We start from the raw sequence: 24,736 nt of genomic DNA, 5'->3' as shown, positions 1-24,736 counted from the left end.
TTCTTCTTGACCATCAGTGTTTCTTTCAACTTAAGTACCGTTTTAGCCTTCTTTTTAATAACACATGTCTTGTGGTGATAAGTTCTCCCAGCTTTTCTTAATGTGTGACTATCTTTGTCTCACCTTTAATTTTAAACTTATTTTTTCTTTTTCTGTAAGGTTATTTTATTCTATTATTTTACATATATGGGTGTTTTTCCTGTTTGTATATCTGTATACCTCATGGATGCCTGGTGTCAAAGGAAGTCAGGAAAGGGTACTGGATACCCCAGAACTGGAGTTACAGGCAGTAGTGAGCCACCATATCAGACTCTGGGAATTGAACCTCAGTGCTCTAGAAGAGCAGCCAGTGCTCTTAACTGCTGAGCCACATCTCCAGGCCCTCTTCTTTAATTCTGAAAAGTAATCATTTTTGGATGCAATAATACCCATTGTCATCTTTTCTTTTCCTTGAGATTGTGAATATTTCATCTCACTCTGTCTTGGCCTGTAAAGCTCTTGTTGGAAAGTCTACTGTGAGCAGATTGAACATCTTTTATGTGCTGTTTATTTCTCCCTCAATGATTTGAGAGCTCTCTTTGTCTCGTAGTCTTTGAGAATTTGATTATACTGTTTTAGAATAGTCCTTGTTCAGTTAATGCTAAGAGGTAACTGAATCCTTTCTGTACCTGTATCCCCTCTCTACCACTGAGAAATTTTATGTTATTACCTCTTATAATAAAACTTTTACTTCTTTGGTACTCTCAGTTTCCATTTGGTCCCCGTTCCCCATATGTTTTCTATTGCAATGCTTTCCCCATGTACCTGTAAACACTGTCGTTTCTGTTTGTTACTTCTCTTTTGTTTAACTCCAACTTTGCATTTTCAAACATCTTCGAGCTCATGGACTTAGTTTTTGTCAACAAATATGGCATTAATGGCCCCTATTGGCTTTTTTTTTAATCCCATTGATAGCACAATTAAGCTCAAAGATTTGTTTTGATGTATCTAAATTTATTTAAAATTCTTCATTTTCCTCTGATGAAATATCACACTGTTTTGCTGTGAGTCCATAAAGCTCATTAACTTAAAACTGATAGTTTACATTCTCTTTCCACAGAATATAGATGTATCAATGACTCTATATGGTCATGTTCCTGTATTTCATTATTAAATGAGTTCCTTGTAGTAAGGAAGGCCCTCCCACACCAGTTCATATAGAGTGTGTGTGTGTGTGTGTGTGTGTGTGCATGCACATGCGCACACGAGCATGTGCATGTAGTCAGTTCTCTCCTTTCGATGAGTGAGTCCTAGGAGTTAAACTCAGGTTTTCAGGCTTTGCAACAAGTGCCTTTATCTCCTGAGCTACCTCTTTTGCCAGCCCCTGCCCTCGAAAGTTTGCATGATTTGTAAACACACACCAGTATCTCCACACTGAAACTTTATTTATTCCAGACTCCATAAACTAACTGTGTTTGTACTTGTCTTTCCAGAAATCCTAAGCAAGCTGCTGCTAATAGATAATGCCCAAGGTAGGCTTGCCACAAAGCCATAGTTTAAATATTATCACTGATATCCCTGTAAAGGGCTGCAAAGACTGCTTTGAGTTCCGAAGCAAATCTTCAGTCTATCCCTTATAAGCAGTATATCCCTTACAAGCTAATGCAGAGCCAGTTATGTTGTCTATAATCAGAGACTTACTACGTCAGAAACCTTTCCTCTCTATGGGTGGACAGACCCTAAGCTTGTACGACTTTGTACTTCTTCTATCCTTTCTCTCTCAGACAGTGACAGCCTGGACTTGGAAATCCGTGAGTTTTGCCCTCTTGAGAACACAGATACTGCAACACGGTGTTGGACCAGAAGATGACAGCCCCCATGACCAATGTAGCACAGACGTAGGACAGAAACATGTGCTCCTATGGCTTTCCTGATCCGGTGGTGTATAGATAGCCAACACCACTGCTCCATGGAAGAAAAGTCTGTCTGCTTGAGGCTGTAGATCCCTGCCTCGCATCAGGATAAGTTTAGAAGCTCCATGAAAAGGCATTGTTCTATGGATAGGAAACATTGGTATATTCCTTGTTTGGGGTTTTACCACCATGTCAGGGATTTTCAAGTTCAAATCCTGTGTGTATTTCATTGAACTATTCTGCAGTAGATGGGCTGCTTCTTTGTGCTGTGCTGTCCTGTGCAGATGGACAGGTGTTGAATGTTGAGCCAATAGGGGTCCAGAGGATTAGTGCTGGCCAGTTAAGTACTGGATTTCAGCATGGTGGGGTAAAAGTATGATACTGAGCCTTAATTCTCTCTTTGAAGTAAATCGTATCTCCCTTCAACTTGAAATTTTATTGAAATAAAAGAGGAATAACAAGGGTCATTTCTTTTATTCTCACCTTGTTCAAAATACAGCTCTTTATTACAGCAACAAAATAAATGACTGTTTTTTCTCACTTTCTCTCCTTAGCTCCCACAAAGGTAGTTTCTGGTCTAAACTGATGTCATATTGCTCTTTCTTCAGGGAGATGATCACAGGATAATCTTACTCTATGGTCATCTTTCTATAATGCTCGCTTGCTTGCCTGGCTTGTGAATGTGCCTTTGTTTTATACAAAGAAAGTTGATTAAAAGATAGAAATAAAAGAGAAATGGAAAGTTGGGTACTCTGAAAAGTGGGACAAAAAAAAGAAAGAAATGCAGAATACTCCATACACGGTAACAGGGTATTGAGTAGGAAGCAGCCCTAAAGGCTATGCACAGCCGCTTACTTTGACGAATAAAGTCTTACAGCAGGAAAAATAAAAGTCTGAATGCTTGTGTGGGTTTTCCTGATAAGAAGCATAGAAAGCAGGCATCAGGGTCAGAGCTGAATCGTTCTTCTCTTGCCCCACGTAGCCTCGCTCTGTAGAGAGTGTGCATGGAGTTCTGGTAGCAGGAAGAATTACCTCTAGTGTTTCTCTAGTTTTCTCTGGAACTCTCATCCATGCTTTAGACCAATTGGGTCCTTTTGTGTTTTGGATCAACCTACAACCATCTGGAAAGGGATTGTCTGAGCCACAATTAGTAATTCTCTGGTATGAAATCAAGTCTTCCAAATAAAATAGTGCAGCCTTCAGTCTGCTAGAACAGATCTTTATTTAAGCAACCATCAGCCCTACCTTTCGGGTTGACCAAAACTGGAACTGGTAAAGAAACAGAAATAAAAATAAGTGAAAAAAAAAGAAAGAAAAAGAAAATTAAAAATAGCTAGCAATTTAGGTTCCATATCCATATTCAAACATGAGAAATCCTGGCCTTGGACATACACTTGCTTGGCATGGTAACTTGGATCACTGCTTTTCTGATGTTTGTTCAGTCTTCCAAAATGACAACTATGAGAAAGCCTTGGTAAATGAGTTTATTTTGGAGATTTGTTAAGAATCTGTTCACTGCTGGAACAGTGTATACAGAAAGAAAAAAAAAAACCCTAAAGTCATTAACACTTATTCCAAAAATAAGCAACTCAGCCTGGCACCCTTCGCAAAGCTACTGAAGAAGAGAAGGCAAGTGGGAAGGTTCGTCTTTTCGGTCCACTCTGAGGACAACAATGAGAATCAATGGTCAAAGAAGGGAGTTTTTACCTAGTGCAGAGTGACGCTTGAGGTCAGGCTTGGCAGCAAAGCTAAGTTACAGGCTCTTTGGAAAAGTCTTTTGCACAATTTCAGGTGCTAAATAAGTCAAGGCTGTTTTCCTGTCTACCACGTGAACCTCAGTGTGTAAATTAGTTCAGTAGCATCAGCAAAACTAGAATAATAGTGTAATATATAATTTCTGGATGCCATTAAGAAAATAGTTGAAACCTCCTTGCCATAAGAAGACAATATGAAAACAGATAGATAACACTCTTGTTACCTGCATAAATTACTTTATCTTACTACAGTCTTCATTTAATCAGTTGTTTTTGCTCTCCTAGACTCTTACATCACCAAAAAGGAAGACCTATTTTTATAGTAATCCTATGACCTTCATATGTGTTAAAATAGATTCATCAATTTCATATTATGTAAATGTGTAGACAGAAACTGCTCGTTTGTTTCCTGGCTGCCCGGACACAAATAATCACACAGAAATTATATTAATTAGGACAGGGTTTGGCCAATAGCTTAGGTGCATTTCCAGCCAGCTCTTACATCTTAAATTAACCCGTTTCTACTTCTGTATGTATCACCATGAAGTTGTCATCTACCAGTAAGTTTTCGGCGTCTGTCTCCTTCAATACCATATGGCATCTCTTTGACTCTGCCTATATTTCTGTTCAGATTCCCCACCTGGATTTACTCTGCTAAGTCATTGGCCAAAACAGCTTTATTCATTAACCATTAAGAGCATCACATATACAGAAGGACATCCTATATCATATATGTAAATTTTCAGATAATTTACTTAAAATGTAGAATTTAATTTTTACACTAGTTTTTGATTTCCAGCAAATTAGAAACAGTTCAGAAGCTAGAGTATACACGTTTCAATGTCCCAATACAAGCATAGCACCCCTTACTGTCAGTATCTTGCACTAAGAGTAATATGTGTTACAGTCAGTACAATGATATCCATACATTGTTTTCACCCAAAATTCATGTTATACATTGGTATCGATTCTTGGTCATGTCCATTCTACAGGTTCTTGTGAAAATTAGTGGGCAGTATTTGCTCTTACAGAGGTAGACAGAAATACTTGAACCGTACTAAAGACACTCTGTTTTTCCCATTTGTCCTTTTGCTGCCACCCTCATGCCTCTGAACATCACCAATATGCTACTATCTTCTTGATTTTGCCTTTTCCAGAATGCCATTTGGAATTTGATGCTTCCTAGCCTTCTCAAATTGGCTTCTCTGGCTTTAAAATTTGCATTTCAGGTTTCTCCCACCCCCATGTTTTTTTCCTATCTTAATAGCTCATTTGTTTTATTTCTGAATGGTGTTTCACTGACAGGACAAATTATTTATTCATCTATGGAAGGAAGTTGTAGTTAGTTCCAATATTTTTCAACTGTAAATAAAGACACTGTAAACACCTGTGTGCAAGCTTTTGCGTAGGTGTAAGTTGTCAGCATTTCTATGTTAATCCCAGTGAATGTAACTTGTTTGGTTTTGTAAGGTTCTGTCAAGCTGTTTTATGTAAAGTGTTCATACCGGTTGGCATCTCTACCAGAGTGAATCATGTTCTTAAAATCTATGGATCCACACCATATGAGTACAGGATGCTTGCATTGTTCTGGAGACATCCAGCTTTTCTCCTGATCTAAAGTCTGAACGTAGCTCCCTTTAGAAACAGTTCTGGATTCCATTAGAATTAAAATAAGAAATCTTTACTTTGTCAGTGGGTGAGGTTAAATGCTACTGGTGTTCATGTGCTCAGAAACTTTTCCAGCATCAAACATTTTTTAAAAAAAAATCACTTTAGGGTCATAATGTCACACAGTGTTTTTTTATTTAATTGATTAGACTCCTATATGGTGGTTATTCTTTTATCTGATTTTATTACCTACTGAGTGGTTTTCTTGAACATTTTTATGTCACTGAAATCTAATCCAGTTGCAAATAGTAAATGCTTAGTAAGTATTTATTAACACAACTAAGTTTTTATGGTGTGAGAGAGAGAGAGAGAGAGAGAGAGAGAGAAACAGACAGACAGACAGACAGAAGAGACGCTCTTTCACATCCACTTGATACGAAATGTCACTGGAGATGAAGAGGACAACTTTTGGAAGAATCCATTTTATTCTTTCACCATAGAAGTTCCAAGGATTAGCCGGGCGGTGGTGGCGCACACCTTTAATCCCAGCACTCGGGAGGCAGAGGCAGGCAGATCTCTGTGAGTTCGAGGCCAGCCTGGTCTACAAGAGCTAGTTCCTGGACAGGCACCAAAAGCTACAGAGAAACCCTGTCTCGAAACCACCCCCCCCCCCAAAAAAAAAGTTCCAAGGATTGAATCAAAGTTGTCAGCCTTGACAGCAAATGTACTTCTTACTCACAAAGCCATCTTGCCAGCCCTCAACCTGCACTAGGAAGGTCAGATGGGCAGTTTGTGGACCCTTGTGACACAGACCAAATATCTGTTTTCATATGATATATGAAACCTCAGAAACCTAAGTAGATTTCTTGGACTAACTTTCAGGTCTTAGCATCAGAAGATAAGATTAAATGGTTAAGTATACTCTAATTTTTCTTCTTGTCTACATTACTACAGCTTACATCACTTTTCCCTCATAATAGGAAGGGGCTGCTAACAGAAGAGGGTTCATGTGTTACATATTATCTATTTTTAGTACAATTTCATTCAATACCAAGTCTTTCCCTATGGAATCCACAGTGCTTTTACACAGATGTATCTCCTGTATCTTCACAATGTCACAATGAGAAAAGGCAGATATTATTTCCATTTGACAGATGAAAAGCAAAAGTCTTGTTACAAATTCGTCATGAAGTCGGTCAGTCAGAGACAAAGTGGGCAAAGGAATGGGTCATGAGAGAGGCAGAGTTACTCCCTTCTACCAAGATGCTATCTGTGTGACTATTCTTTTCTGAACAATAGTAGAATGCTTACACTGAAGAACTGGGCAAGCAGTCAGTGCAGATAAAATGTTCCTAGCGGTCACGTGACCACCACCATCAACTTGCTGTGCTGACAACAGCTGCTTCTCAGCAATACCCTTGAACAACTGCCACGGAGGTATTGCGGACCCCTGCGTCAAATATTTGGAAAACTCATCCAGCTGTGGGTGGCAGTGCCTAGGCATTCCACCGATGGTTGGTTCTCTAGGTTTGATTAACTTTTCTCTTTTTTTTTGTTTTTGTTTCCTTTAGGGATTTTCATGCATAGCTACTTCTAAAGATTTATAAGTATTTCTTCTGTATGCCTACAAACATGCCACGTCGATTTGAAAAAAAAATAGGTGATCATACTTGCCTGATATATTTGAAGATCACAAAAATTTTACTAATGAAATTCTTTCAAAGTACCCTAATATTATATCTCGCTACATGCTGGGAGTCAAAAATTTCCAGTTGCTATGTTTAAACTTGTGCATTAGATATGGACTAAGAAGAAGAACTGAGTTATAGCAATTTGATTTTGCTTCAATATTTATTATTTTTTATTTTTTCCTCATTATGTTTAATCTTACAAGTTTGATTACACTGAGGCATCTGTAGATTGCTATAGCATGCATATAAATGTGAATACATTTTAAGAAGTCATTAGATTACAAGGTCACTGAACTAATTAATGCTTAAGTACATTGATGATTTTTCAATCTGTATAGAATATCGTAAGGTGGGGAAATTGTATTAGGGGCATAGTTCGATGAAGTGAGTAGCTGTGTCATGCTTTTGAATTGTTGATCTTGGAAATGATCCAATGTTGTGATTCCTCTATGTTTCCTAATCACCAGTAAATGGACTTCTTCTTTTCATCCCATTCTTCTTCATCTTGTTCTATTTTACCACAACCTATAGATAATAAAACCAAGTGAACATGGGGAAAAAAAAGTGAACGTTTCAAATGGATGGTACTTGATATTGGCATGCAGAATAGGACATAGTCTCGTTTATGTTTCCATCACTGATCCTTATCCCCACAACTATGACTATGAACATGAAATAATTAAAGTCAGCATATGCATCCTTCAGACACTGGTGTACTTGGTGGAAAGGGAGCCTGTCATGATCAGGTGAAAGCACTTTGAGCCTCCTCATTAAGCACTTCTTTGAACATTTCTAGATTTTGTAAACATTCTGAAATTGATTTTAAAGCTATATTGAAAAGATTTATTTCAATATCTATAAGTAATGTTTGAACCGTGCTTTAAAACTCAATCTCCTGACAAACTATTACTAGAAGAGGAGCAAAATCCTTCTGTACGATATACATGATCTAAAGATCAGGAAATAGTCTTCAATTAATTACAAAATGCCTCCTCTAGAGGATTCACAGTGGGGTTGAGAGAAAGGTTCCTGATTCCCTAGGTGTCCTAATTAGTTATTGAATGTGTTTGTCTAGAGTCTTTTGAGAAACAGAATCAACAGCAAGTACATATTGAGTTAAATGAATTATAGGAAATCAGTACAAATTGATATAGATATAGATATAGATATAGGCAGATACTATTTATAATAATTTATATTATTTCTATCAAATTGAGAAACAGAACCTTCCACAGTGAAAAAGATAGAGAGACAAAGAAACACGAGCAGAAACTTACTCTATTTCTTATCTGCTAAGTTTCCTCTGCATTTAGCCACCTTTAATATGCTTTTCTATCCATTCTGTATGTAGGTAGGTAGGTGTGCCACAACACAATTAAGGAAGTTGCCAGACAACTTGTGGTAGTTTCTATTTCCACCTCGTGAATCGCAGGGGATTGAACTCAGGTCATCAGGCTTGAGAGCACGTACCTTTACTCACTGAGCCTCTTCACACACCCTGAACCTCTCCATCTTGTCTCACATCCTAGTGATCATGTTTCTAAGTTCACTTCAACACACACAGATGATTCCAAACTTCCCTTGAGCTGAGATCATAATAAACCCATTGTAAGTTGAAACTATCCTAAGCAAAAATATATCTAATACACCAAACCTACTGTAGAGCTTAGCTTAGAGTAGCCTGTCTTAAAGTACTTAGGACATGTAGAGTAGCTTACTATGGGCAAGAATATCTAGCACAAAGGTGATTTCAAATAAAAGGCTTAGTACTCATGTTCCTTGTTAAATGCCTGCATCTCAAATATAATAAAAATATGTATCTTTGAATATCAGTTACTCATGTTTATGCTCTCAAGACGCAAGCATACCCTCACATACCACATACTCTCTCATAGTATGCAATCAAAGGGCTGGTGGGACCATCTGAAAGATTGGATTTTATGATACTGATGTGGAAGCCTTGAGTCCTAAGACAGGTCAGACACAATCCCATCCTTTCGACAAACCTCTGATGACCCTTTGGATGAAACCAACCCATACTATAGAGAGCAATCTACTTGACTCAAAATCGATTAATTTGAGGTTAATTATATCTTTAAAAAACTCATAGAAATCTTTAAATTTATGACCCAACATGTAGCCAACATAGACTGACCACGTTAGCACAAGCAGTCGACCACAACATCTGATAGTTTAAGGAAGTTTGCGATGTCACTGAAAGATGTCAAGGATGGTGCATAGAACTATTTTTAAAGATCAAATTCCATGTCTTTCATTAAATTCATGGAGCTTTATTTTTCAGTCAGGCTAAGAAACACTGCTTAAAAATCAATTTACAAACTATAAAAAAAAAGATTACAGTGATTATCTATTTGTTGGATGCCTACTATAGCCAAGTATTCTACTGTGTAATGTGTTTTGTCTAATTTAATTTAATCCTCACAAAAACCTTACCTACTGGTGATTGACTGATATAAGGTAGTATTAGAGATTCAATCTCTCAGTATAATCCCTATTCATAACATCACAGGACCTGGTTTTATACGGCTAACAAAGACCCAATGAGAGTTAACTGCATTCCTGCCCGTGCTACTTCTCTTTAATCATCTCTAAAGCAAATGATCCAGAAGATCTTGCTCAGCCCAGTGCCAGAACTCAGACTTCAAAGCTGACATTCCTAGAGCTAATGAAGCAAATGTGTTATCAAAAGAGCTTCACATGAAATTAGCGGTGGCAACTCAACTGCAGAGGTCTGGGGTGTCATGTCGCCCCCAGAAAGGAAGGTGTGGCGAACATTCCAGCAGAGGCAGCTGGAGCCTTTGAAGGCTGCTAATGTAACTCGGAAACCACACCAAGTCATGGGTCATTGCGCCTGAGGGATTCACACTCAACAAGAGGAGGTGTGGTTTTGTATTTCAATCAGTCCATGGGCTTTCTGTTTGTTTGTTTGTTTGTTTTGATTTTTAGCAAAAGCTATTATGGGTGAAAACGTCATCTGAATGTAGTGTGTAGGACAGACAGCTCCTTCTCCGCAGAGGAAACCCAGAATTCTCCACACCAAAAATACTGAAGAAAAACTCCATATGACTGAGATTTTACTCATGCTCAATAGTCATTCTCAATGTATTACCACACATTTCATGATGGCCCTCATCCGCCAAAGGAGCAAGACACTCTAGGGTGGTCTAGCAGTTTATAGAAGACCTTCCTATGGCTGCCTTAATGCTTAAAGCTCCAAAAGCATGTCCACATGCAGACAATTACTATTGCGCACAGCAAGTGCAAATACTCCTGAAGATAGTACTAAGACACAGGGAGTGGCTGTTTCTCTTCTTTTCCTTCATGCATATGAATGAGTGGCTACTCTAAGTGAGGGAGGTGAGATGGCGAAGCAGGAAGTATGCATAAGGGAAGAATGCTCATCATGGGGAAAAATCAGAATTTCTAGCTTAATCTAGGACAACATGAACATGCATGTCCACTGACTTTGGTCTCTAAATGTAGGTCAAGGTTTTATTCAAAATATATCCAGAATGGAGCTTCACTGCCCTTTGACACTTCCCATCACATAAGAATGACAGAAACATGTCTCTTTGGGCAGCTTCTTCAACTTTGTCTAATGAATAAGCAATCCCGGTTCCTCATCACAGGCAGCCCGTTTTCTCTTTGGCTTTAAAACATATTTTTATTTTTGGTAATCATGTATGTGTGGTATGTGTGTAGTGTGTATATGCATAGACATGTTTATGTGTACATCTGTGCACATGTATGTGCAGGCTATGACATATCTGTAGAAATCAGAGGGCAATGTCAGCTGTCAGTCCTTGCCTTTTGCCTTTTAATTTAACCAATTAACTATCTAAGTAATAATTAATTTTGAGATATGTCTTACAATTTATCCCTGAACTGGATTCAAATGCAAAGCAATCCACTTGCTTCAGCCTCCTGAGAGCTAGGATGATAAGCACAAGGCCCTATGCCACACCTTTCTTGTCAAAAAAACAAAAACAAAGCTCATTTTTATGCAACTGAGGGGAAAGAAAGACTTTAGTGATTCTGGATCCAGTTTTCTCTCATCTGTAGAACGTACCTAAAGGCTAAGGGAGATAAACAAGTCGCCCATCCTCATTTGCTTTTGCTCGAAGCACAGAAGGAAGAGTGTGCTTTGAAAGAAGAATTCAGGACAAAGCGAGAGTCCTCGGTTGCACTGTCATTTCTCACCCCTGGCTCTCTGCTCATGCTTTTTTTAAAATTTTTAATTTAATTTAATTTTTTTTTCCATAGAAAGGCTTTGCTCTCATCTGTTGTCAGGAGTCAGCACTGCGTTCTTTTATCAAGTTTTCCTGAACTGAAAATATTCTCCCTCTGGAGTTTCATTTTAATCCACTTATATTTGTTTGAAATATAGCCATTTCTATCTTGTCTCCAAATTAACTATATTTTTGTCTTACAGCCATGTAATAAAAATCCATATGGAAAACTATATGTTTCTTGAAGGAACATATTTTAATGTTTCCATACCACATAGAAGGGATTCAATAAAAGCTTATTCAAGAGGTGAATGAGCTGCTGGACAGTAGTGGCTCACACCTTTAACCTCAACCTTCAGGAAGCAGAGGCAGGTGGACCTCCAGGGCTACACACTTTGTCTGAAAAACAAAGAAACAAAAAAGTGAATGAGTTTAATTATATAATTAATGATTGGATATAACTCAAAGCATTTTAACTAATTGGTTGTGCTCAGATTTCTTTTCATTATTAATTTTTTAATTTTTGACAATTTCATACACATACACAACATGCTTTGCCTAGATTCACTCTTTTCCCCTCTCTTACCCCTTACTGACTCCTATCCACCCCCTTCCTTTTTCCAATCAGCCATGCTTCTTCTGTAGGGTCTTCTGTGTATGGCAGGTCTTGTTCAGACAGACACAGCTGCATGGCATGATGTCCCCGAGGAAAGGGGTTCACAGTACTCCTCGCCATCTCCTGATTTTTTATCTTCCTGCTCCCTCTTCGGTGATGGTCCCTGGCCTTGCCCGTTACTTCTTGATCAAATATAAAAATCTCTGTTTTGATCTCGAATGACTCATTTCTAGGCCCTGGAGATGCAACTTCACCGATCTGGGGTAAAAATTAGGCTAGAGTTAGAAGTACTGTCAATATATACAGTGGTGAGATTAGATTCAAATGTGAATTTCAGAAATGCCATTTGCTGATAAATATAGTATAAAAGGTGTTAAAATTAGCATGATGAATATGGTAACTTAGCACCTAGCTTCAATAAAAGTAAAAAGCAAGAAGCATCTTCACACTCAATCTATCAAGTTTTGTGAACCAGAAGAAGAATCCACATTTTGAAACCAAAAGTAAAATTCACTTTTACTGAGCCATTGGTGTTCTTGAATTTAGACAGGCAATTGGGAACTGCTGAGAGGTAGAAAAAAACACCAGGACATAAAGCCCTGCTCCTGATTTAAGATGTGTCAAAAGATATACTTACCTTCAAAAGAAATAAAGCACCTGTCCCCGGTATTTGCTGAAAGCAGCTTCTAATTGCTTGTGAGGTCTGGGGGCCTGCTAAGGACTGCAGCTGCCCGCCTTACTCCCGCTTTCCACCTCTCAGTTTAAGAAGGCAAGTGCCCCACCCTGCCTGAGAATCTCCACAATTTCTGCTTTTCCTCTCCAACGACAAACAAATAAAAACAGGAAACCTTGAAAATGTGTGCGCTCCTCAGCTTGTCAGAAGGAAACCCTACTCCTGGTTGCTGTAGGCTTTTTCATGCCCTTTCTCACTCTGTGCTGTCTGGCCTAAGTCTATCGTAAGCCAGGTCATGGGGAAACCTAAGGTGAGATCCAAGCTAAGACTGAGTTCTTCTCCACAGGCAGTTTCATCTTGTTTGTTCATTGTGTGTGTTGACATGTGTGCATGTGTGGAGGCCTGTGCGGCACAGTGCAATTGTCTGAGGACAACTTATGGCTGCTTGATCTTGCCTTCCTCCATGCGGGCTCAGACTGAACCCAGATTGTCAGGCTGGACAGCCAGTGCCTTCACCCTCTGAGCTGTCACCCATCCCCACCTATGTTCCACATGACTGCTGGGCATCAGGAAGAGGCTGGGTACCAGCAGGGCCTCAGGTATCAGATGGCTAACGGCTTACCATGGGGCACTCCGTTAAAACTGCTTTCCCTGTGCTAACCTGCAGGGCTCTGCAGTCCCGTTCTGGGAGCACACTCTCACACCTGCAGGAGCTGTGCTGTTTGGTCCTAGGACATGATGCAATCCCATATGCTTCTCATCCAGTGAAGTATTTAAGACGACCTTGCTATCATCTTCAAATCAATTATCTGCTCACCGAAATGGGCCCACATTGTCCAGACAAGCTTAAGTAGCAATAAATTCCGTGAGTGACAAGAGGTCAGAATGTGTTCCTGTGTGGCTCCAGTTGGTAGCGACCCACGGAAAACCCCATAAAATCATGCTTCCCTCTGCCCAGTCATTGGCAGATGGCTTCCCATAACATTGAGTTAACAAATCTTCCTCTCATTTTTCTGTCCTCAGAAGCATACAAGCAATAAACTATTCTAGAGAGTCTGCAGACAAATTAAGAGGTCTGGAGCTCTCTGTTAAAAGAAACATACACACACATGCATGCACGCGTGCACACACATGCACACACACATCACAGTGCTTCGTTGTCTTGATGCTCAAATGGTAAACTAAGAATGAGTCAATTTTCATATTTCAGAATAAAACAGCAATTCCCGGCATGACCCAACGCACCAGGAATGAAGTATCCATGCCACACATGAGTTCTTAGAGTGAAATGTTCTATTCTTTCCAATAAAAGAATATTGTATCAAAAGACCATGGGATCTTTAGCCACTGTGCCCCTGCACCCAAGACAGCTTCATAATAAATTCCCACTCCGTTTATGTCTTCACCCTTTGTCAACAAAAGGTAGAAGAGAGAAAATAGGATCAAAACCACACTGATCACCATGTTTGACCCCTTAGAATTTAATTTTATGAATCACCTTGATTTTTTTTCTAGCAAAAGCAAATTCTCTAACTATTAAATACTTGCAAGACCAGAGCATCATGTAAAACAGAGCTCCTGACAGTTCAGTTCCCTTGGCAGTGATAGCAGCTGGCCTTTCTGCAGTCTATGACAAAAATTTGTTAGTAAGGGATAATACGGCAGGTTCAGTGCAGCTTAGGACCACCTGGGAAGTGGAAGGAGCCCATCATGAGGTGGAAAGCAGATTTCTTCTCAGCAGCACCTCAGGAAACCTAGAGCTTTGAGAAGAAGAGCCATGCTTAAGGGAAGAGGAAAGGTCCAGGCTAACCCTCTCAGAATAAGACACAGAAAGCGCATGGCCACAGCCATCGGCACGCGCGCTCCAGTCATTTTAAGGTGTTTCAGAGCTGCCTTAGGCTCTGCGTACTTGAAATTCCTGTGTCCAGAGAATACCAGCCAGGCAGCGGAGCCCACCACAGTGGGTAAAAGGGCGTGGGGAAAGGATTCCAGTCTCCCTCTCAATTCACTAACACAGAGGAAGGCTGCTGACATTTCTGTCTTAAAGTATGTTTCAGGATTTATTTAATAAAGAGGGTGAGAAAATGAAAATGAAAGGGGAGCAGAGAGAGCCCCGGAGACTGTTTTAACGGGGACTTCTTTTCTCCTGGCAGGGAGCGTCTTACAGAAACAGGCTCGTTGCCTGCTTAGTACGAGCCACTGCGGTTTCTGCAGACCCGGCGCTATCGGACCATCTGTACCTTTGAACCTCACCGGACCCTTTAGCTTCCTCTGTTTTGTTCATCTCCACCTGCAACTAGCTCATAACCTCACTCCTCCAGTGGCGGGCTTTTGATGCTCTCTGCCTCTAAATGGGAGCACCTGTCTACAAAGTTCTGTGTCCAGTATCTTCTGTTATCCATTGGGATCGATTTACATAACCTGTTCCTTGGCTTGCAGACTCTGAAACCCATTGGGAAACCCCGGGTGTACCTTCTTTGTGCTCTCCAAAGCACTATTGCATGCTTCTCTTATAGACTTTGCATTGCAGTGAGGTTGTGTTAAGGGACTTGTCCCTTCTTTCATCCCCTGAATGCCTCAAGAACAGATTCCTTATTGATTGTGGTAGTTTGAATGTATTGGCCCCCATAATCCCAAAGGGAGTAGTAGTATTAGGAGGTGTGGAATTATTGAAGTACATGTGACTTTGTTGGGAGAAGTGTGTCTCTGGGGAAAGGGGTGGGCTTTAAGGTCTCCTTTCCTCAGGCTTCACTCAGGGTGACAGACAGTCCACTTCCTGTGGCCTTTTGATCAAGATGTAGCCAGTACCATGTCTGCCTACACACCAGAATGCTCAATGTCATGACGATAATGGGCTGGTATTTCATTGCTTCCTATCATCTCTAAGAACAGAAACCTCTAAGGACATAAATGCTCGATTCAACCACTGTTCCAATCACGCTGCAAGGTATGTAGCAGCCATGTTGATCTCAGATTAGACCTGAACTTCATATAGCCAATGCATGTGTTGCTTCTGTGATTTAAGAGAGGACAATTCTACATCCTGCTCCCAGCTCCGCATCTCTCACACGTGTATCTCACCACTCTTAGCTTCCTCTGGGTCTCCCACTCCGCTCTGTCCCCTGTACTACCTTTCTACAGTCTTCATCCATGCACACCTCACACTCTACACATGACAAGCTGATCCGGTAGGGATTGTCATTGTAACTGCATCTATGTGTAAACCCCCAGTCCCTTGCTTCTCCATCCCTTATTTGTGTTTATCTAGACAGATCTCAACCATGATTAAATGAAACTCTTAACTCTGACAGAGTCATTTACACATAACTGAGCATAAACTAGGAGAAAGTGTTTATTAGTGGGAAAATAAACACAGGAAGGTTACTGAGCATCAACCTCCAGTGAGTTCCTGGCACGACCTGGTATTCCCACTCTTTTGCCTAATTTGTACTTAATTGTTAAAAAAAAAAAAAGTGATTCCATTTCCTAGTTACTCAGGTCAAACCTGAATGCTAACACCGACTTATCTCTCCCTTGAATATCCTATGTTTAACCTATTAGGCAATCCCATCAATTCTACCTTTCACCTCTATTTCTAGCACCCAACTATGTCATATCACTTTTGCTTCCATCATCCATCTGGTTTCCATTGTTGGGGCCTTCACTGTTGCTGCAATATCTCCTAACCAGTATATTTGCCACCTACAAAGTATTCTTGAAAGACCAAGAAAGTGAACCTATATAAACAAATGAGACACAGAGACATATTTTTCTTCAAAGCCTTACCACCTCCTACTTTCTGTGTTGTCCATTATCCCCAGGGGAATTTTTTTTCATATATCTTTATTAGTAGACTAAAATGATTCATTAGAATAAAATGTGTATCATAGATAATAACTTATAATTATATATTTACACATAAATATATTCACATTATATATATATATAGATAGATATATAATTTGACACATAGCTGAGCATCAACTATTTCTCTGAAGACTGTTAAGTACATTAGAAGACTGATATTTAGGTTCACTCACTTTTTGAACAGATTCAAATCAATTCTCAGGCAGAGAGCACTAAGGAGAAATTGGAGAACAAATATCCCAGGTTCTCCAGGGGTACATGTAGTCCTATAGATGAGTGATGTTGTTGTTTTCTGTAGTGAACTGCACAAACAACTCAAGTAAAATGCAATCTTAAATGCTTGTAGATTACTTTCATAATGAAATGTTTTTCTTGCTTGATAACTTATTTTTAAAGAATCCCATTTATTTATAGTCCTCTTTGCTATTTAAGGAAGACCACATCTACATTGACATCAGCTAAGCTCTAAGAGTGTAATCATATGTAAAATGACATCTCAGCCTCAAGTGTTACATGAGAAGAATCTTTGCATATCTCTCTAGGGAAAACCTTAAGATGCAAGTAATTTATTGACTACTTAATGAGAAAAGGTTTTTTTTCCCCAAAACATACTTGTAAGAGGGTATATGTACCATATGGTTTTTAAATACACTCTTATTTTATATTTATTATAATATTCACATCTACCAGTTTGGCCTATGAGTCTATGGATTTTATCACTGTGTGATATTTTAGTCTTGTTGAAATAACTTATGAATAGAAGTGAGACACTTAGGTAATCATTAATGTAAATACGAATGAAGATATACCTAGAAGAGCTACATTAACATTAAACAAGTAGATTTTATGTCCCACCCTCAAAACCTCATTGAATCCTGATTGCTTCCTAAGGCCTCCAATTCTCAACTCCACAAGTATGACCTCAGAGGTAAAGTTTCCTATGCAAGATCCTTTAGAGGAATGTCTTCGATTCCTAATGCCACCTAGCTATAGTTCAATGCACAAATGTGCTCAGAATATTGAATAAGATAGACTGTATTTTTAATATAAAAATACTGAAATCATGCAAGTCATCTTAAACAAACATTTTGAGAAGTTAAAAACAACAACACACTTCCTGGCCATCCTACAGGGGCTATACTGCCCAAACCCCCTCTCTCTTCCTATCCCACTCAGCTTACATCCAGATCCCCACACCCCCTGTCTCCCTCCCCCCTTTGGGGCATAGCGCCTCCCTGCCCAGCCTGCTAGGGCGCTGGGACCGAATCCGAACCGGGAGGACATAGGGGTGGCCGGTAGCTCCTTTGTTCCCATAGCCTGCCCGCAGCGAGCAGGGTGGGCCCTTTGTTGCGAGCTAACCAAGCAGCGTGGAGTTTCGTTCTGGGCACCGAGTGAAACATCATTGTGGAGAAACATCTCTGGGGAGTGACATCACTGGGAAGGTACATCAGTGGGCAAGAAGACCTGATCCTATAAAAGAAGATCCAAAGGGGAGTATTGGGAGGAAGAGATGGGCAGACGCCAATGCAGGAATTCTCCCAACAATCTGAAAAACAACACGAAACCACCAGAAGCCAGTGACCCCACAACAGGAGGACATGAACACCTTAATCAAGAAGAAGTAGAAAAAACTGACTTCATGAAAGTGATTGACACCTTTAAACAGCATATAAAAAACGCCCTTATAGAAATGGATGAGAAGTATAATAGAAAGTTCGAGGAATTGAGTAAATCAGTGAATGATACCCTAGGAAACCAAGGAAAAACAATCAAGCAGATAAAGGAAACAGTTCATGACTTGAAAACTGAAATGGAGGCAAAGAAGAAAACACAAACAGAGGGCCGGCTGGACATGGAAAATCTAGGTAAACGAATAGAGACTACAGAATCAAGTATAACCAGCAGAATACAAGAGATAGAAGAAAGAATCTCAGATTCTGAGGATAACATAGAGAAAATAAACACTCTGATCAAAGAAAACAGCAAGTCCAACAAACTCTCATCACAAAACATTCAGGAAATATGGGACACAATAAAAAGACCAAACCTAAGAATAATTGGAGTAGAAGAAGGAGAAGAAGTGCAGCTCAACGGTCCAGAAAATATACTTAATAAAATTATAGAAGAAATCTTTCCCAACCTAAAGACAGATGTACCTATGAAGGTTCAAGAAGCATACAGAACACCAAATAGGCTGGATCAAAAGAAAACATCCCCTCGCCATATAATAATCAAAACACAAAATATACAGAATAAAGAAAGAATATTAAGAGCCGCAAAGGAAAAAGGCCAAGTTACTTATAAAGGTAAACCTATCAGACTTACACCTGACTTCTCTATGGAAACCATGAAAGCCAGAAGGTCCTGGATAGATGTTCTCCAAAAATGAAGAGACCACGGATGCAAGCCCAGACTACTATATCCAGCCAAACTTTCATTCACTATAAATGGAGAAAACAAAATTTTCCAGGATAAAAACAAATTTAAACAATACGTAGCCACAAATCCAGCCTTACAGAAAATAATAGAAGGAAAATCACTAACCAAGGAGTCCAACAATGACCACAATAACTCAGACATCTAGAGACCCTTCACCAGCGCAAATCAAATAAGGAAAACACACAAACCCTACTACTTAAAAAGTGACCGGAGTTAACAACAACTGGTCATTAATATCACTTAATATCAATGGGCTCAACTCACCTATAAAAAGGCACAGGCTAAGAGATTGGATAAGAAAACAGGATCCAACATTCTGCTGTCTACAAGAAACACACCTCAACCACAAAGACAGGCACCTACTCAGAGTAAAGGGCTGGGAAAAGGCTTATCAAGCAAATGGACCTAAGAAACAAGCAGGTGTGGCCATACTAATTTCTAACAAAGTTGACTTCAAACTTAAATCAATCAGAAGAGAAGGAGAGAGACATTTTATACTCATAACAGGAACAATTCATCAGGAAGAAGTCTCAATCCTGAATATCTATGCCCCTAATATAAAAGCACCCACGTACGTAAAAGAAACATTACTAAAACTCAAGGCAGCCATCAAACCACACACACTAATAGTAGGAGACTTCAACACTCCTCTCTCACCAATGGACAGGTCAATCAGACAGAAACCTAACAGAGAAATTAGAGAATTAATGGAGGTAATGAAGCAAATGGACTTAACAGACATCTATAGATTATTCCACCCAAAGAGGAAAGAATATACCTTCTTCTCTGCAGCTCATGGAACCTTCTCAAAAATTGACCACATACTCGGTAACAAAGCTAACTTACACAGTTACAAAAAAATATTAGTAACCACCTGTGTCTTATCAGATCACCATGGATTAAAGTTAGAATTCAACAACAATGCTACCCCCAGAAAGCCTACAAACTCATGGAAACTGAACAGTCATCTACTGAACCATACCTGGATTAAGGAAGAAATAAAGAAAGAAATTAAAGTCTTCCTTGAATTCAATGAAAATAAAGAAACAACATACTCGAACTTATGGGACACTATGAAAGCAGTCCTGAGAGGAAAGTTCATAGCACTAAGTGCCCACCTAAAGAAAACAGAGAAAGCACATATTGGAGACTTAACAGCCCACTTGAAAGCTCTAGAAAAAAAAGAAGCAGACTCACCTAGGAGGAGTAGAAGACTGGAAATAATCAAATTGAGGGCTGAAATCAACAAAATAGAAACACAGAAAACAATCCAAAGAATCAATGAAACAAAAAGCTGGTTCCTGGAGAAAATCAACAAGATAGATAAACCCCTATCCAAACTAATCAAACGAAAGAGAGAGAACACGCAAATTAATAAGATCAGATATGAAAAGGGGGACATAACCACAGACACAGAGGAAATTCAGAGAGTCATTAGATCTTACTACAAAAGCCTATATGCCACAAAACTGGAAAATGTAAAAGAAATGGATGCTTTTTTAGATAAATACCATTTACCAAAACTAAACCAGGACCAGGTGAACAATCTAAACAGACCTGTAAGTCGCGAAGAATTAGAAGCTGTTATCAAAAACCTCCCTACCAAAAAAAGCCCAGGACCAGATGGTTTCAATGCAGAATTCTACCAGAACTTCCAAGAAGACCTAATACCTATACTCCTTAACGTATTCCACAATATAGAATCAGAAGGGTCATTATCAAATTCCTTTTATGAAGCCACAATTACTCTGATACCAAAACCACTCAAAGACTCAACCAGGAAAGAGAACTACAGGCCAATCTCACTCATGAATATCGACGCAAAAATCCTCAACAAAATACTGGCAAATCGAATCCAAGAACACATCCAAAAAATTATCCATTATGATCAAGTAGGCTTCATTCCTGAGATGCAGGGCTGGTTCAACATACGAAAATCTATCAATGTAATCCAGCATATAAATAAACTGAAAGAAAAAAACCATATGATCATTTCATTAGATGCTGAAAAAGCATTTGACAAAATTCAACATCCATTTATGTTAAAAGTCTTGGAGAGATTAGGGATACTAGGGTCATACCTAAATATAATAAAAGCTATATACAGCAAGCCGACAGCTAACATCAAATTAAACGGAGAGAAACTCAAAGCCATCCCGCTTAACTCAGGAACACAGCAAGGCTGTCCACTCTCACCATACCTCTTCAATATAGTGCTTGAAGTTCTAGCAATAGCAATAAGACAACATAATGGCATCAAGGGGATTCGAATTGGAAAGGAAGAAGTTAAACTTTCATTATTTGCAGATGATATGATAGTGTACATAAGCGACCCCCAAAACTCCACCAAAGAACTTATACAGCTGATAAACAGCTTTAGTAATGTGGCAGGATACAAGATCAACTCCAAAAAATCAGTCGCCCTCTTATACACAAAGGATAGGGAAGCAGAGAGGGAAATCAGAGAAGCTTCACCATTCACGATAGCCACAAACAGCATAAAATATCTGGGGGTAAATCTAACCAAGGAAGTGAAAGATCTATTTGACAAGAACTTTAAGGCATTGAAGAAAGAAATTGAAGAGGATACCAAAAAATGGATGGACCTCCCTTGCTCTTGGATTGGGAGGATCAACATAGTAAAAATGGCAATTCTACCAAAGGCAATTTATAGATTCAGTGCAATCCCCATCAAGATCCCATCAAAATTCTTCACAGATCTGGAGAAGACAATAATCAACTTTATATGGAAAAACAAAAAACCCAGGATAGCCAAAACAATCCTATACAATAAAGGATCTTCTGGAGGCATTACCATCCCTGACTTCAAACTCTATTACAGAGCTACAGTAATGAAAACAGTGTGGTACTGGCATAAAAACAGAGAAGTCGACCAATGGAATCGTATAGAAGACCCGGATTTTATCCCACAAACCTATGAACACCTCATTTTCGATAAAGGAGCTAAAAGTATGCAATGGAAGAAAGAAAGCATCTTCAACAAATGGTGCTGGCACAACTGGATGTCAACCTGTAGAAGAATGAAAATAGACCCATATCTCTCACCGTGCACAAAACTCAAGTCCAAATGGATTAAAGACCTCAATATCAGTCCGAACACACTGAACCTGATAGAAGAGAAAGTGGGAAATACCCTACAACAGATGGGCACAGGAGATCGCTTCCTATGTATAACCCCAGAAGCACAGACATTAAGGGCAACATTGAATAAATGGGACCTACTTAAACTGAGAAGCTTCTGTAAAGCAAAGGACACTGTCACTAAGACACAAAGGCAACCTACTGACTGGGAGAAGATCTTCACCAACCCCGCAACAGACAAAGGTCTGATCTCCAAAATATATAGAGAACTCAAGAAACTAGACTTTAAAATGCTAATTAACCCAATTAAAAAATGGGGCACTGAACTGAACAGAGAATTCTCAACAGAAGAAGTTCAAATGGCCAAAAGACACTTAAGGTCGTGCTCAACTTCCTTAGCAATCAGGGAAATGCAAATCAAAACAACTTTGAGATATCATCTTACACCTGTCAGAACGGCTAAACTCAAAAACACCAAGGATAACCTTTGCTGGAGAGGCTGTGGAAGAACGGGTACCCTCATCCATTGCTGGTGGGAATGCAATCTTGTGCAACCACTGTGGAAGTCAGTGTTTCGGTTTCTCAGGAAATTCGGGATCAACTTACCCCTGGACCCAGCAATACCACTCTTGGGAATATACCCAAGAGATGCTCTATCAAATGACAAAAGCATTTGTTCAACTATGTTCATAGCAGTATTATTTGCAATAGCCAGAACCTGGAAACAACCTAGATGCCCTTCAATGGAAGAATGGATGAAGAAAGTATGGAATATATACACGCTAGAGTACTATGCTGCGGTAAAAAACAATGACTTCTCGAATTTTGCATGCAAATGGATGGAAATAGAAAACACTATCCTGAGTGAGGTGTCCCAGACCCAAAAAGATGAATATGGGATGTACTCACTCATAATTGGTTTCTAGCCATAAATAAGGACCACGGAGTCTACAATAGGTGAACCTAAAGAAGCTAAGGAAGAAGGTGAACCGAAGGAAAAACATATAGTTGTCCTCTTCGCTAAGGGAAGTAGACCAAATTTCCGGGGAGAAAATGGGATCTTGGGGGGGGTGGGATGGGGGTAAGGGGCGATGGGGGGAGAAAAGGTAGAAGGGAAGGAGGGGGGACCTGGGAAACGGGAGAATTGGGATAAAGGAAAGGTGGATAGGGGAGCACGGAACCACAATTCTTAGTTAAGGGAGCCACTTTAGGGTGGGCAAGCGACTTGACCCTAGAGGGGCTCCCTAGTGCCCAAGATGAGGTTCCCAGTTAGTTTCTTGGGCAGTTGAGGATTGGGAACCTGAAATGACCCTATCCTAGAGCAATACTGACGAATATCTTGCATATCATCATAGAATCTTCATCTGGTGATGGATAGAGATCGAGACAGTGACCCACACAGGAGCACTGGACTGAGCTCCCAAGGTCCCAAGGAGGAGCAGAAGGAGGGAGAACATGAGCAAAGAATTCGGGACCACGAGGCGTGTATCCAACCACTGAGACAGAGGAGCTGATCTACGGGGAGCTCACCAAGGCCAGCTGGACTGTGACCGAAAAAGCATGGGATAAAACCGGACTCTCTGAACATGGCGAACAATGAGGGCTGATGAGACACCAAGGACAATGGCACGGGGTTTTGATCCTACTTAATGTGCTGGCTTTGTGGGAGCCTAGCCAGTTTGGATGTTCACCTTCCTAGATATGGATGGAGAGGACCTAGGACTTAACACAGGGCAGGGAACCGGGACTGCTCTGTGGACTGGAGAGGGAGGGGGAGAGGAGTGGGGGGAGGGGGAGAAGGGTGGGAGGAGGGGGAGAAGGGTGGGAGGAGGGGGAGAAGGGTGGGAGGAGGGGAAGGGAAATGGGAGGCTGGGAGGAGGTGGAAACTTGTTTTTTGTTTATGTTTTTTTTTCTTCTTTTCGCAAAAAAAAACACTATTGCATATTATTTAACAGGAAGTAAGAAAATAATCTTTTAATGAATGAAAATGAAATGACAACTTATGGAAAGTTTTGAGAGTCAGGCAAAGACAAGAAATTCAGGGTAATTCCTAGCATTAGAATTCTTACACAAGGGAAAAAAAGAAAGTTTCAATTCAGTGATCGAAATTTCTACCTTCAAATAAAAGAAAAGTTTAATTCACAATAAGCAGAAAGAGGAACTTAAACAGAAGAGAAATAGAATGTGGCAAAGGCATCCTTGAAAATCTAGATTTTTCTCTCACACTATATCAGTGAAAATGAAGTCTCTAGATACAATAATATAGAAGAGACAGAGGTGAAACCAATGATCAAGTCAGGAATAAAAAAAGAAGCATCAGTGCAAAAGATAAAATATTGAAATCTTAATGAAGAAATAGTATGGTCTTTATAAAGCAGAAGTACAAGACAAGTTGCAAGATGAAAATGTTCAAATGTATTTATGTGTATGTGTGCACACTGCCCACATGTGTGTGAAATCTGTGCATGCACGTGCTGAGAACAGAGGAAGACACCCGAAGCTTTGTTCTCCGCCTCAGTCCCAAAAGTCAGGCTCGCTCACTGAGTTCGAAGCTCATTGTTTCAGTTAGGCTGGCTGGCCAGCAGGCCTCCAGAATCTACCTGTGCCCACACCAGTGATGTGCTTACAGCCTTCCTACCTGGGCACTCACAATTTGAACTGAGGTCCTCAGGCTTACACAGCCCAGCACTGTTACCCACTGAGCCATCCCTGCACCATGCCCAGATAAGTTTTTTGTATAACACAAATTACCTAAGTCAACACAAGAAACTGAAAGCCTGTAGGGTAATATTGATGTATTTATGAGTTTATATTCATAGCTGAAAATTTTCTAAATATGACTTT

This window comes from Microtus oregoni, unplaced genomic scaffold, assembly GCF_018167655.1.
Source record: "Microtus oregoni isolate MIOR12 unplaced genomic scaffold, Mior012 000000F_ref0000247, whole genome shotgun sequence".
Classification (NCBI taxonomy): domain Eukaryota; kingdom Metazoa; phylum Chordata; class Mammalia; order Rodentia; family Cricetidae; genus Microtus; species Microtus oregoni.
This window is presented reverse-complemented; position numbering follows the sequence as displayed.